This window comes from Podarcis tiliguerta, assembly GCF_965153285.1.
Source record: "Podarcis tiliguerta genome assembly, chromosome: 9".
NCBI classification, from domain to species: Eukaryota; Metazoa; Chordata; class Lepidosauria; order Squamata; family Lacertidae; genus Podarcis; species Podarcis tiliguerta.
Window position 1 is genome coordinate 74,149,529 of NC_139542.1, and position 15,563 is coordinate 74,165,091.

General features: G+C 44.7%; 1 protein-coding gene across 2 annotated transcripts in view; it reads right to left on the bottom strand.

Annotated features, from left to right (window-relative positions):
• Positions 1 to 4,293, bottom strand: part of FOXJ2 (forkhead box J2) — a 32,016-nt gene extending 27,723 nt beyond the window's left edge. Inside the window, exons 1-2 of one of the 2 annotated variants that reach the window (XM_083399042.1) lie at positions 4,250 to 4,293; positions 2,996 to 4,040 (exon numbers count right to left, since the gene is read on the bottom strand). The gene's annotated coding sequence lies outside the window, so the exon portion shown is untranslated. Of the gene's footprint in view, positions 1 to 2,995; positions 4,041 to 4,249 lie in introns of those variants that run through there. The other variant, XM_083399041.1, reaches the window with a different exon arrangement.
• Positions 4,294 to 15,563: the final 11,270 nt, after the last annotated feature.

Genomic DNA, 15,563 nt, shown 5'->3' on the forward strand with positions numbered 1-15,563 from the left:
CTGCGACAGAGGAAACTTTTATTAATTACTATTTTATTTTATTTTATCACACTCATTTTAAAGTTTGCTTGATATTTGTTTTACTGTTATGTACAAAATGAATAATTTGTACTCAAAACTAGAGTAAGTTACATTTTGTTGTTAAGTAACTTTGAATAACCTTTGAAAAAGTGTGATATAAAAAGTTAAAAGCGTATTTTTTAAATGGAAAGCTTAGGCTTCAGTTACATTAGCAGATCACACATATCTGCACAAGCTTGAGACAAACGTTAACTTCTGAATAGAAAGGTACAATGAATGAGAGTTCAATCCTGCTTGTGTCAGGAAGTGGCATCTGACTGTGAAGCCCCAAATTCCAGGTACCGGTATGTAGGTTCTGGTTGTGGCTACTCATGGTGACAGAGCAGGCTCTGACCCAGCCCAAAAGCACTCTTCTGTATTATTCATTCACATATTTGAGATATTAAGATGTTGTTTTCAAACCCTCTAGGCAGAAGACAAGAGGACCACTGACCTAAAGGACTTACAAATATAATGGAACTAGACAAAATTCAATTAAAAATGGATTTCAAGCATCCACCTATATAAACTGGAAGAACTTTCACAAGAGGCAGAGGTAATCACAAACAGATTTCAAAGTAACAATATTCAGATTTTCAAATTGTTTTTCAATTCTAAAGACCATTATTCTGATCCCTCTGCCTTAGACACATTACTTTTTAAAAACCCTAATTAAATAAACATGCAAAGAACCAGCATCATCTCCAATTATCTTTCATCATTGCTTAGGCAATTTCACCTATAACCATTTTTTTTACAACAAGCCTTTTCAGACTTTTGGCCATGATCCTAAACAGACTTGTTTTACTTTTGAGTTAACATGCATAGATTATGGAATTAAAACTCAAAATCTTTGCTAATCATCGTTAACTTGCAAGTTCACAATTCTCAGTGCTATGTAAGAGATGCCAAAGGAAGTAGATTACTTACTCTGACATATCAAGAAGATGAATCTAGGTAACTTTTAATTAATTTTCTCAGATCTATAAACTGATATTTGGGGGGGATTCCTGATTTTCAAGTTGTGGGACATTAAAGTTATGAAGAAGTACACTGTGAGATGGTCCAAGCTTCTTCCTCACATTCCTTTTCCCACCTTTTGCTTACATACCTGGGTCACAACAATTGAACCACTCCACCAAAATACAGGCTGGGGGGCATTGATCAGGTAACTGTCCCCCATGATTTTCCATTCCTCACAGCCAAATTTTATAATAGACAAATTCTTATTTTATTTGCAGTGAACTATTTAGATGCCATATATTGGGCGTTTTAGCTCTCCAGAAAAATCTACCTGTCCAACTGGGATGCTCCGTGAAAGTTTAAATGTAGGGCTGTTACTCAGCTAAAGAAATCTGAGTCCATTAACTTCATGTGTTTTAGCTCATTAATGACATCTGCATAAAATCTGCACACATGAAAAAGCAGTAGTTCTAAAGAAAAAAAGCATGTTACAGCCTGCCTTGAAAAGTGGTTGCCTCTCTTACAGAGAGAGGTTGGATAGCCCCCTATCAAGGATGCTGTAGCCATATATTTCCTGAAGCAGGGATTAGGGCTAGATGTCTTCTGAGGTCCCTTCTGACATACCTTCTGTTTTCAGATGATGCAATTGCCCATGTCACAGCAAGTGTCATCTAAAAAAGGCATCCCCCCTTCACATAGAAAGGAATACCTTTTTGTCATGTGGCCTTTTTAAAATAATTACTTGAACCAAAAACAATCAATCTGTTCCTAAAACCCACTCCCTATTAAGCAGAGGAATTATGTTCATTTATCAAAATGCTTTCCATTGATTAAACTAACTATTAGTCAATTAAAATACTGCAGGTTAAAAAAAAATCAGGCATGGGCAATTAATTTTAAACGATTGGGCAGTTTTGAATTTACATCGATTACATTCAGAAGAATCCCATAACTCCTCCTGTGAATACTTTACAACAAGGAATCTTTTGAATTTAAGATTGCTTTTCAACTGATTTAATCCCAAAGTGGATGGAGATGTCAGAGGTACACCTTAAGTTAGTATTCCTATTTTTTCCTCAAAGTGATCACTGTCAATGGAATCTATAAAAAGCACTATCTGAAGTGGTCGCCCCTTAGGCTTCTATTTCCTACCAGGAGCAGCTGCAGTGTGTAACTTGCTCTACTACGCACTGCTGCCAAAAGGATTCCACGACCTGAGATTTAACTCTCCCATCCCAGGACATGGGCACCAAAATTTGTCTGTAATACTCAGTAAAGTAGGAAGATCAAATCAAGGACGGCACTAGTGGAATGAATGCAAGGCCTTCAAATGCACTTGATTTCACATACTGCAGATGGATTTCTCAGTCCAAATCCAGATCATTCATTAACATGCATTAGAATCCCTATTATTCCCCTTTGAAAGAATGAAGGAAAGAGAATTAACCTAACATACACCCAAAACAAGAAGAGTCACACTTGAGAGACTTGACATAGTCTTATCATCTGAAGCTTATGTCTCACACAGAGTTCAGCATGTACAGGATTATGCTGACACTATCCGAGCACAGATGCATTAATGGTGTGATGTTACCTCTGAAGTAAATAATCACACACACACACTGCCCATTAACTTTCAGTCACTGTGAATCTTTCCTCACGGACTCCTAAATGGTAAGATATATACATACCCCTGACCCCTACCCAGACCCAACGTGCTGAAAAACTGTGTGTTGCTTACAATTCCTTGAGACAGGCTCTACACTAGAAAAATCAAACAGGTGAATTATTATTTTTTAAATGGCAAGCAACATATTCCAGAAAGCAAGCCAGCAAAACATACAGAGAAAGGAGGCATAGAGGCTTCTAAGTCAGAATATTGAGAGAGAAAAAATATAACAAGGAAGAATGCTGGGGAGAAAAAACAGAAAAATAGACAAGGCAAGATATGTGATGCAACATTGTCACTCACCTTAAGATTTTCTGCAGTGGATGCCTCTGGACTTATTTCAGCGAGAGATGTCCTTCACACTCTGCACATAGGCCTCATGCTCAAAAGTGATGCTGCTGTGGGTTTTTCTGAGTTGTGAGCACAGAGGTAGAGATCAGCTTTGGGTTTCCAAACCCTTAAGCTACAGGTACATATATTTATTCCTCCTCTCTCCTGTTGACTAGGCTTGAAAGATGTCACGTCTTTTCTCCTCCTTTTTCTTTGTTGGCGAGTAGCTATAAATGGGAACAACTTTCACCTCCTTTGGTAATTAAGAGTTCCTTATTTTCTTCAAGCTAACACACACCCTATGAGAAATCTTAGGGAACAAGCATCTTTTTCGTTTATCCCAAGGAGTATTTGTTTTTCCTTTTAAACTGCTGCGGGTCCTCCTCTCTGACAGCTGTTTGATACTATCCCGTTTCCTCCGCCTGTCAAGCGTCCCCTTCCCCTTCACAATTGATATCTGACAGCAAAATGGGCCGGGGGGGGGGCTGCTCCTTCTTGCTTGACTAGCGTGAGGAACTTATTTATAAAGTCGGCGGCTCCAAAAGGCCAGTGGAAAATCTGCTTCGTTTCCTTGCCGGCGAGCAGGTAGGTACCGATTTTGAGTTGCAGGAGAGAATTTAAGAGGGAAGTGGTGGCTGTGGCTGTTGTGGCGGCGGCGGGGGGGGGGGGGGCGGTTTAAAATAAAAATACGACGGCGCGAGAGACGAGGTCGGTCCTTCCTCCCTCCCCTCTGGCGGCCGCTACGAGCTCTCCTCCCCGGCCGGGGCTCCTTTCCCTTCCATTCCGCCGAGAGGGGCCTTTAAATCCTCGGTCTGGGGCCGAGAACTTGCGGGAGCGGACAACTGACCCAGACGCGGGCCTAGCTGCGCGCGGGCTGTCCTTGGCCTCTGCGGGGGAAGGAGGAGGCGTGGGGCGGCGCGGGGGGGGGCGCTCTTCCTGGGCCTCCGCCTCCCCGAGATGATCCCCTCCGCTGCGCAGGAGCCCGGGGCCGAGCCGGGGAAGGGAGGGAGCGGGAGGGCTGCGCGGGGCGGGGGTGGCGCCGCCGCTCGCTCGCTCGCTCCTCCTGACTGGCTTGCCACGGGAGGCCGCGGCGGCTCCTGGGCCTGGCGCTGCTGCGGCGGCTGCTGCTGCTGCCCGGGCTGAGGCCCGCTCCCGGGGGTCTTCCCGAGCGGGGCGGCGGCTAGGCAGACCCTCCGCAGGCCCCGGCCTCGCTGCTGCTGCTGCTGCTGTGCTGCCGCTCCTGCCGCCTGACGCTCGCTCCGTGTGCTCCGGGGCTGCGGCTCCACTGCAGGCCCCGGCTCCTCCCCGGCCTCCGCTCCGCCTCCCCCGGCTCCCTCCAGGCCGCGCCACCCCCGCCTCCCCGCCTTAAGGTGGCTCCTCTCGCAGGAGGCGGCGGCGGCGGCGGCGGCGGGGCCCCGGCAGAGGGGAAGCCAACCCGCCTCTTCCCCATCTCCTGACGGAGGCGCTTCCGTCGCCGCCTCCTTCGCAGCCTGAAACACCCCTTTCCCCTCACCAAAAGCGCCAACGGCCGACACCCCCTTCCACCGCGCGCCCCCCCCCGGCCAGGCGGCGGGGGGGGCTCCGGATTTGCCGCCCCCTCCTCGCCCCCCCCGTGTCTCCCCTCAGCTTTTCCCGCGAGTAGACCCGGCTCCCCGGTTTAAGTTTGAAACGTGCAAGTGGGGGGGGGGGGAGCTGAGCCCTTGTCGTAAACGAGTAGCTCGTATTTCGGAGTTGTGTCCAGAACTGGGCAGGAAATACACCATCTCATGGTGGGCAGAGAAAACGCGGACGACTGTGCGTCTGAATGTACTTTGTAAAACCCGCCGTGTCTTTCCATAAAAAAGGGGAAGCAAAACCCACTCCCTGCAGAAGCACCTTGTGGCAAAGCATAGCCAGATCTGCCGCCAGAGTTAGCTAATAGTTTAAGGGTGATTTGATACATTTGCTCAGGCTCAAGTCAACATTTGTCCCCCCCCCCCCGCTGTACTTTTCTGCTGCAGTTTGGGAGGGTGCGGAAACCCATTTGCAACTGATGTCACTCCAAGTTGTCTTTGGACAAGAAGGACAAAAACTTTCTGTTGCAAGGCCCTCGAAGGTACATCGTTTGCAAGTGTGGTTCTCCAGATTTTGACTTTGTTACCAAAATTATTCAGTTATGACGTGAGTATCCAGACCTTACTGACAAAGCAATATCTGTGATGCTGCCATGTGCATGTGTCATTTGGACACATGTCAGTCAGTTGTTGTGTGTATGTATCTTTTTGAGACAGCCTTTTCAGCATTGACTATCTGATAATCATCAGATCTGACATTGACCTACTTGTGGCAAAATGCAAGCTCAACCATCTCACTGATGTTTGCCAAAGTGGACTTTATCTAAATAAAAGTATTAAAAATATTCATAGCTTGTTATTTTATTATTTTCACATATTTATACAAGAAGCAACAATCAATATTCAACCTTCCCACCCCCACTGAAGCACAAAATTTCTACTTAATTACATTTCACTTTAAAGTTATTTTAAGTTTTTAAACAAAGGCATCATTCCACAAGTTGTAATTTATCCTTGGAGGCCTAGGACATCGTTTTTCAAACTCTGGTCTTCAAGCTTCATTCAGGTGATCCATTGTGTATTTGCATTACAGATTCATATTGACTTTTAATTTTATTTCTATTGCTCCTTTTGTTTCTTAGATGAAATCTATGGAATTCAAGTTGTAATTCAATACACTGCTATACAATAAATAAAATCAGCAATAAATATTCAATTAAAAATCACACAGCATCTCACAGTGTGTGTTACAATTGCTTCAAGAGACAGACAAATGATTACATGGTCCACCAAGAAGATCCTTACCAATATTCAAGTGGTCTGTGGGGGCCTGAGAGGGAGTTTGGGACCTGCTGATTTAGGATAGAAGTCTCAGGTGGCTAAAATAAGCAAAGCCAATACATGGGGAAAGTGAAGAACATCCCAAATTTTTGCCTGGAAGAAAATTCTCTCTGATTTGAGCACAAAGTTTATTTCAACAATTTAGCACAGACAAGAAGACCAGCAGGCGATAGCTGGAGAAGCAGCAAGAGTGTAGTCTCTAATTTTTTTATGCCTAACCCTCCATGCACCCATGACCATGGCAACCATTTTGTAACTGATGCCCACAGCAGTCTCTCAAAATTCAAGAAGTGCCCACTGGTCCAAAAAGGTTGTTGACTCCTACTTTACAGTTACTTCTGCAAAACTGAAAAATGCTCAGCAGGATGCTAGAGAGTCCCAGAGGATTTGGGATGAGCAGAAACTTAGTTTGGGGTTCCCATCCCATGCCCCCCCCCATATCTATAGATAGTTGTGGACCTGAGTGCAGTGAAACTTGGAACACCTTATCACAAAACAAAACTTTAGACCAAAAGTGATGTTAGGGTGTCTGATGAGACTGTCTCCTTGCGGTATCTTTTATTTAGGATAGCAGCCCAATGCTTATTTTGAGATGAATAATCTCCAAATGCTGATTCAAAAATATGTTGGAGGTAATTGGTATGTTTAACCCAAGGCTGAATGGGATTTATCTGGGGACCTAGAAAATTGTTGCTGTTTTTTCATTCAGACTGTTTGGGCAACGGGGAGCTGGGGGAGCTAGTACTGTAACCAGCTTCAGCCTTGTACAGCCACAGGTAGGAATGAGGAATGATCTGAAGGGTTGTTTTAGATCAGGCTTCCTCAACCTTGTCCCTCCAGATGTCCCTCCCATGATCCCTAGCTAGCAGGACCAGTGTTCAGGGATGATGGGAATTGTAGTCTCAAAACTACAAGGAGGGCGGAGGTTGAGGAAGCCTGTTTTAGATCATATAGGAGCAATAATCATAGGCATTGAACCTTCTACAACATAACTGAGTAGTAAGAATCCCTGAAGGTTTGAAAGCCGCTGCCTCCTAATGCCAAGTGCGAACAGGTGACCTCCTTGGCACACAATGGGCTGCTCCAAACCAGCAGCAACATGAGTGGCAGGGGGTAGAGTGGCCTGTGCCACTTTAGGGGGCACCTGGTAGAGTCCTCTTTTGAATGCTCCCTTCACATGCAAGAATTCCTGAGGTGGGGTGGGATTCCACCCCTGTTGGGGGTCTTGTCTTGCTTGCAAGGCGTCTTTGAGAGGGGAGGGGAATCCTTCAAAAATGAATCCCCGCTTGTACCGGTACTTCAAGCACCGCATTCTGCTGCGCGTGTAAACAAGGTTATAGAGAGGAAACCGGAGCAGAACAAAGGAGAAAAATAGCAGGGTCGCTGGTGTGTATTGTAAGAGCTGAGTAGGCCAAGGCCAGCTAAGAGTTGCTGCAAGCAGGCAATGACGCACTTTGCACAATGGCAAGGTTGGAGCTGTGTGGGAAGGGAGGCATCGCTGTATCGATGCGCAGCAATATTCCGTGGCAGGGAGCGGGCCGGGCTCCAGAGGCGAGCACCTGTTGCCATCCGCAGGCCGGCCAGTATTTATGTTTTCCGGAACAATGAGGACTAGGCGCGCCCTTTTGGAGACGCCACGGAACACTCTGCCGCTTTGCCCGAGCACTGGCGCCGCCCCTGAATGGCGGAGGGCCGGGGGCTCCGAGCAGGGCGGCGCGCCAGGCCACCTTAAGAGGACGGCGGAGTCGGCGCGGCGGCGCGCAGGCGGCTCCTCCCAGCCCCGTGTCGGAGGCAGCCGAGGAACGTGTCCCGGCTCGGCCGCGGGGGAGACGCGCGCCCGCCCCGCTGCGCCCTCGCCAAATGGCCGGCGGGGAAGCCGCCCTCCGCGCGCCCCGGGGCGGGGGGGGGGGCGAGGGGGCGCCGAGGACCCGTGGGGAGGGAGGGAGGGGGAGGCGTCTGCAGGAGCGGAAATGGCTCGCCTCCCCGGGGAGGAGGGGGCCGCCCTCGGGAAGCGCCGCCGCCGCGGACAGCCCGGCAAAGCTGGGTCTGCCCCTCGGCTGGCGGGGCGGGAGCCGCGTTGGCCGCGCAACGCCCCTTGCACGGAGGCCAGGTGAGGCCAGCGCCTCAGGCGGCGGCAGCATCCCCTTGTCGCGCTTTATTGCGCCCTGCTTCCCCTTGGCCTGGCCCTGGCCCGCCTCGATTTCTTGTGGGTCTGGTACAGACACCTGCAAGCAGAATTTTGAGGCCGTTTAGGCACACCTTTACAAGAAAGATGCACTTCAATGGGTTGCCCAGGGCACTACTTTAGTTGTGCACCAGAGGTGTCTCAACCTGAGTTTGAAAGTATAATGGTCTCTGCTGTATTCGTGTACATCTGCTCTATGTGGGGGGCTTTCCTTGTTGCTTGATCCAGAAGCTGCAGTTAGTGCAGGATGCTGCAGCACAATTGCTGACAGGAGTGAGGCCTTGTCGGCATGTGACACCTGTGCTCAGAGATCTGCACCAGTTGACGATTTGCTACTGGGCCAGGGTCAAGGTCTAGGAGGCCCTTAACAACTTGGGACCAGTGTCCCTACAAGATCGCCTTACACACTCACCTGCTTCGGTCAGCGAAATTGGTATCGCTACAGGTGCCACATAATACCTGTCGCACATTTGTAATGATTTGATCGTTTAGTGTGGCAGCACCTACACTTTGGAGCCCCCTGTCTGTTGAGATCAAGTAGGTGCCTTCACAATACTTTTTTCGGCGCCTGCTAAAAACATTTTCGTTCATAGAAGCCTACCCAGATGTTTAGAAAACTCGGATAATTTTAACATCTGTAAGTTTTAAAGTATGGTTGTTACCGTAGTTTTTCTTGACACTCCTAGTCACACAGGGGAGCCAATCGCTCTTCCTTTTTTATATATTAAAAAAATCATTATAGTCATTCTAAACAAGGGAAGGGAAAACTACAAGCCATACAACTATTTGTAAAAAAAACACCTTAGTTTCCCCCCCAAAAGACTAAATGCATATTGGCTATGTAAATGTCAGGTATAGATAGCTGAATTACCCTTAGTTTCTATTTGAGAGAGAAATTGGGGGGGGGGGGTAAACAAGGCATTACAACACCATACAGCAAAAACCAAAGAGTATTTATATAAGCCATTTCTCTCCCAGCCTCCCATCTCACCCACTTCCCTCCCACCCAATTTGTACTCTGGAAAAATAAATGTTGGCCGGGCAACCACTGAGTTCCCAGAGCAGCTCCAAGGGTTGGGATAAGTAACCTCTGGCCCTCTGAACACTGTTGGATCACTGCTCTCATCATCTCTGAGTATTAGCCAGGCAGGCTTGGGACTGATGGGAGTCGGAGTCCAGCAACATCTGGATGCCACTGGTTCCCCATTCCTGATTCCAAGGGAGTGGAGTAAGCAAGTTACCTGCAGTTGCTGGTTTCTCCTAAGTGGTAAGTGGGGAAAGACTCTGCTCGCAGGGGTTCTGGGGAGCGGTAGGACTTAATGGATAACATGGTGTCATTAGTGAATGCTGCCAAGTTTCATAATTCCCTGCCTGAACACGAGGCTCACTGACTCATCCTTGTCACCTCCAACCAGAGTTGAGTGCTTAAAGACCCCTCAGAAGTTCTATCTTTTTATTTTGGTCAATAACCAGTAGAGATAAGAAACAGAGCACATGAAACACAATAAAATATTTTAAGTATACAATTAAATGTAGAGTTAAAAACAGTATAGAATTTTTTAAAAAATAATTATAATATTTATTGGAAATTTAAAGTTACAAGAAAAAAAGAAGAAAGAAAAACAAGAAAAGCGAAAAAACAGAATTAACAATACAATAAAAAAAAAAATACCAAACATACAATACACCAAAATCAAAAACAAGAACAAAAGAATAAATTTAAAAACAAATCCAATATTTCCATATCCTTATCTTCATTAACTTATTTCCTCGACCTCCTCACACCTCCCTCTTCTGTTTTCTAATTATTAATTATCTCAGCAAATCCTTTCCACCTTTCACTATATTCTGTCCTTTAATTGTCTTAATTTATTTTGGCCTTATCTTACCATAAAAAGAAAAAACCCTAGAACTTAAAAAATTATTTATACATAACTCCTTATAACATTTCTACTAAAGCCTAATAGTTTCATTCCAAGATTTTCCTAACATACATTAATTTTACAATACTTCTCTAGATAAGTTTTTAAAATTTCTGCCAAACTTCATCCACCGTCTCTTCTTCCTGGTCCCGAGTTCTGTCAGTCCTTTCTGTCTGTTCCATCTAGTCCATCAACCAGGTGATCTTATGTCCGAGGCTCTTAACTCTTTTCCATGTCCCTTCTGCAGATCCTCTTCATAATTGTACCTACACTTTACTTTGTCTTCTGCTGGTCTTATTCTTAATTTCCTTCCTTTGTCTCTGAGGGGTAGATCTCGGGGAAGCAACCTAAGAATGTCTTTACCCCTTCTCGGCCGGTCAGCCCGTTCTCCATGTTTAGCACTAAAATCCAAAAAATATTCCAGAGCATACTTCAATGCCCCTCCAAAATTGAGAGCCTCGACCACTCCAATTTCCTCCTGGCCCAAAACCATGTCCCAAAGGTCATGGCAGAAATGACCGGAATGGCAGAAATGACCGGCAGAATCAGAGACCAGGGAGAAGAGACGGTGGAAGAAGATTGGAAGAAATTTAAAGACTATCTACAGAAATATTATAAGATAAATGAATGTTAGTATGTCATCGGATTGAACGTAAAAGGTTATTAGTAATAAAGTGGTAAAGGAGTACAGAAAATTTAAAGGTTAAAAGGTGTAAAATTAAAAGGCTTTAATTTGTTAAGATATTAAGGAGATTAAGATATATTAAGATACCAAGATCAAGTTTAAAATTAGACAAGACAGAGGGAAGGGATTTGCTGATTAAATATATGAACTAGAATACAGTGAAGGGAGGTGTGGGGAAGTCTGGGAAATAAGTAAATGCAAGGAATATTACGAAATGGAATTGTTTTTAACTGTTTTTCTGTTTGTTTTTTGTGTTGCTCTTTCTGTTGTTTTGTATTTTTGTACTTTTGTATTTTTCTGTTATTTTTTCTTCTTATGTAAAAACCTTAATAAAAAATATTATTAAAAAAAAAACCATGTCCCAAAGGTCAAAACATCCCTGCATAGGAGGATTTGACCAACTTGCCATCTCCAGTCCCGACCGGACTCCGTCACTCCAAGTCTGACTCACTCCAGATTCAGTCATCAGAGACGACAGCTTATGTTCTTGCAGGACCGCATCTCTCTCAACTTGTATTACTTGAGGTTCAACAATAACCTCCTCCTTTATCTTCACCACAGCTTGCCCTGTCAGGGCAGATTCCTGGGTCAATTCTTGTGCAGGTTCTATGTAAGTGTTCACTATTTGACCAAAATTAACAGTTGCAGTAGTCATCAAATCCATCTTCGCATGAAGCTGCTCCAACAAAGCACTTGTCCTGCACAAAGCAGACACTAAGACTTCCTGTGTCAACATTCTTAAGGTCAAAGCCTGTTTCTCACGATCTCTTATCTCTACAGCTGTAGAGTTCCCCAAGTCCATTCCAACAACAGTTCAAAAGCTCCCTCTAGAGGAAACAATTTCAGCAACAAAATTGCTTTCGTTTTCCAAGTCTTTGTTCCTTTTTAGTGCAAAAGGAAACATTGGAGTCAATATGTTTCTCTTATTTGACTATCTGCAACATACGTTATTATTCACAGTCCATGAACTTTCCCAAAACGTCTATCTTTGACAGTTCGTTCCCAGGTTCAAGACGATAGAAATTTATCTTTCTTTACTCCCTCTCCTGCAGGCTTGAACAGTTTAAAAATTTCCCCCTCTTCTCCTGCTTCCAAGGGGGGTTTTGTAACTTTAATCGATGGAAATTTAGTACTTTACAAATAGCTTTCCAGACTTTAGCTTGTAATATCTTTGCTTCAAACTATTTACAAAAGCGGAAAGGCGGACTTCCTGTTTAGACCTTCACGCTCCGGTGCCAAATTACGAAATTTAATAATCCAATTTTCCGTTCTACTCACGGGTACTTGTTTAGAGTCCAATTTGTCCACAGAAAAAAAGTTAACGCTCTCCGACAACAGCAATGTGGCTTCACTCCGTGAAAAGAGCAATCGGTTTGAAGCACTGCACCGCTCACCCCACGTCGCTCCGGATCCCCGAAATCGGGTTTTCCCACGAGTAGGGGAGGTGCAAAAGGTGCCAGCCGAATCCCAGGTCCACAGGCTTCTCCCGCCTGTGGTTTTGATGGGTCTCCGCCTCGCTGTGGCGGGCCAGACCCTAATTTTCACGGAGCGGGTTCCTCCAGATCAGAGGAAGCCCGCCATTGCCGGTGGCGCTAACCCGGAAGTCTCAATATAGAATATTTTAAAACAATGAGAAATATAAAATGATTATATTAAAATGGTAAAAAGAGAAGATGGGAGCACATTAAACTTAGCCTGGGTAAATGGTTTCCTAAATTTTGGGATAGTCAAATTGGTCAGATAGTCGGCAGGAAGAAGAGCCCGCCCTCTGTTTCTAAAAGTTAGAAAAACAGAAGCTGCATTTATGCAATTTTGCAACACAATATCCCAAATGCATTGACTTATATTTTCTTTGGCTTCTGCATAACCCATGGCAAGAATAGCATTTTGTGAGAATCCTAAATTTAGTACTTTCTCATTTACTATCTTTTCCCACCTTGACTGGAATGTGCCAGTAAGGGTCAAGAGGGCTAGGCCTTTAGACATGAATAACAGTTTTAAATAATATAATTATAGCCTGCCCATCTGGCTGGGTTTCCCCTGCCACTCTGGGTGGCTCACAATCGAATATTAAAAACACAATACAGCATTAAACACTAAAAACTTCCCTAAACAGGGCTACCTTCAGATATCTTTTAAAAGTAAGATAGTTGCTTATTGCCTTGACATCTGATGGGAGGGTGTTCCACAGGGCAGGCGCCACTACCAAGATATTTTATCTTCAGACTTGAGATTCAGTATAAATTTGTCCAGTCTCTAATCGTAGAAGAACATTGGGCACACATCTTGGAAAGCCGAGAACACTTCTCCGAAATTTTCTTCAGACAGATTCTAGAGCCTCAAAGTGGTTAAATGTGCCTGCGTGTGTTCCGTACAGCATTTGTGGTAAAATCTTAATATTGAACACCTGAATTGCTGAGGGAACATGCTGGCCTCCATTGACATAGAAGAAAGAAATTAGTGAGTTATGGCTCTGTTGTGCATTTGCTATTGCACTTCAGTTTTCCAGGAGCTGGTAGCTTGGAAAATTACTCCCAGACATTTTTAAATTTTGACCTGTTCAGTTAGATGTCCATTGATTTGCCAGCGATGTTTGCACCGTTTCCAAGTAAAAACTAAAACTTTAGATTTATCATAATTAATTGTCAGCTGTTCAGTATTACAATAGGCATCAGAGCTCTTAATAGCTGTCTCAGACCTACACACGACAGTGACAGGAGTCATCTGCGTGAAGTAGAATAGATAGGGATCTCCCTGACAATTTAGGTGGATGAGATTGTTTCAGAAAGTGTCTTAACCAAGGAGTTAATATGAATGTTTAGCAGAGTGGGGCCAAGAACACAACCTTGTTTTACTCCCATATATGTTGGTATTAATCTAGTTAAGTGACCTTCATAGTAGTGGTTATAAGTGAGAGCTGGGAACTCCCCAGTTCATGTCTCGCATCATCTAAGAAACTACTGGGAACCTCAGCCCACACATGCAATGTGCAGATAATAATTCTGGTTTCTCTTGAAGGGTTGTAAGTATAACTGAACTAACTCACACTTTGAAGTGTACCACTTTGAAGAGGTAATATTATTCTTGCTCTGAATGAGTAACTCCTAACAACTGCATTGTTGCACAGCAGCAGATCCAGATGTGGAAAAGCATCACAAGGAACTGATCATGCACACAAGCAACCGTGTACAGCATTAGACCTGCTTACAAACCAGGGTGATGCCTTTGTCACAAATTTATAACTTCTGTGGAGTACAGTCACATGCAGGCCCTGGATTCTTGGTTTAAGCAGTCTTTCTGGAAGAGACAGCGTCTTGAAAAGACTTAGTAGCATAAATAATGTCTGTGGCTCAGCTAAGCACCAGGTGGCAGCAGAATTCCATATGAAATTCTCAAAATGACTTATCATTACTCTCCCGCCCCTTTAGGCTTAAAACTTTGCTGGGTTAAAAAGGGGGGGGGGGAGCATATAGACATAGAAAGGTACAAGAACAATATCACAATATCTGGATGTGCTTTAAAACTGATGATGTAAGAGAGAAGCAATGTAATTGAAGTCTAGGTACAGTATTAGAAACATAAATGGTATTGCTCCACAGTAATGGAATCTCAGCTGAATTTTGTTAGTATTGTTTCTTTTGTTGGCATTTTAAAAAAATTCCTTCCTAATTATTGTCTCATCTAGAACCATCTTGTTATTTTGAACTGAATAAAATGATGCGATACAGCAGTTGCTATGGAAACTAGACAACCTTTTTCCTGGATCTTCAATGGCCTGTCATGTTCTTCTCTAACCACCCACTGTCATGCTGCATGTCTAAGCTCCATCCCAGTTTGGCCTTCCCTGCTTCTCCTTTATGCCTCTTTAACTGGACCCAGTCCTCGATTTCACCTCGCTCAGAGAAGCTTACTACAATACATTTATAATTAGGATTGCACAGAATTAGGGACAGCTGGGGCTGGATTACACATTCATGTTAGGGCTGCTGACTTTTCAAACAGTCTCTGCAACAGCTGTTAGAGGTGCCTTTTTTCTGGTAAGTTAACACCCCTAATTCATATTCATCACTTGATGGCTGCAGAATCAGGTGAAGACTCATTATGTGAATCAGCCAACAAGCATCAGAGACCATAAATGGAACTTCCATGTTAATTCACCTCAAGGACATCACTTTTTCATGGTGCAAGTTCTTAAGTGATACACAAACCAGCCTCCCGTGGACTGCAGTTAGAGGGCTGGTTGAGCTTGGAGGGCAGCATGTTTCAGATCCTCAGCCTGGGGTCTCCAGGTGCACAATCACCCTTAAGGACTTCCCTTGGTGCCCACAAAGTGTCTGAGAGCCCCCACCCCCTTCATTTTGAGGTGGTGAGAGTGAATGAGAAAAAGGGGGAAGCAAGCAACACACTTTCTCACTCCCTCTTTCAGCTCTATGTGCTTTTCAAGGCTCAGATCAGCTCCCAGGCAGCTGAGCAGAGAGAAGAGTGGGTAGAAGGGAAAGAGGAACAATCCGGGAGACTGGGAAGGAAGCTGAATGGCTGGGAGGAGAGGAGAGAGTGACAAAAAGAGAGAGAGAAAAAATGGAGTGCCTGAGAAAGGATACATGCAGGTGAGCATCTTGGATCGAGGAAAGCATACCATCTTGAAACTCTGTTTCCCATGGGCTGCGCCCTCAAAAATCAAATCACAGACTACATCTGTCTCCATTGACTGAATTACAAATGATTATGAATCCAGTACTTTCCAGCACTGCTCTGGCAAAAAGACATGGATCTGTAAGGTGGGTGAGCAAAGGTGTGAGTTTGTTATCTGGGGCTGGTTTGCCATAGAGCTGCTCACATTGGGCCTTTAAATTCA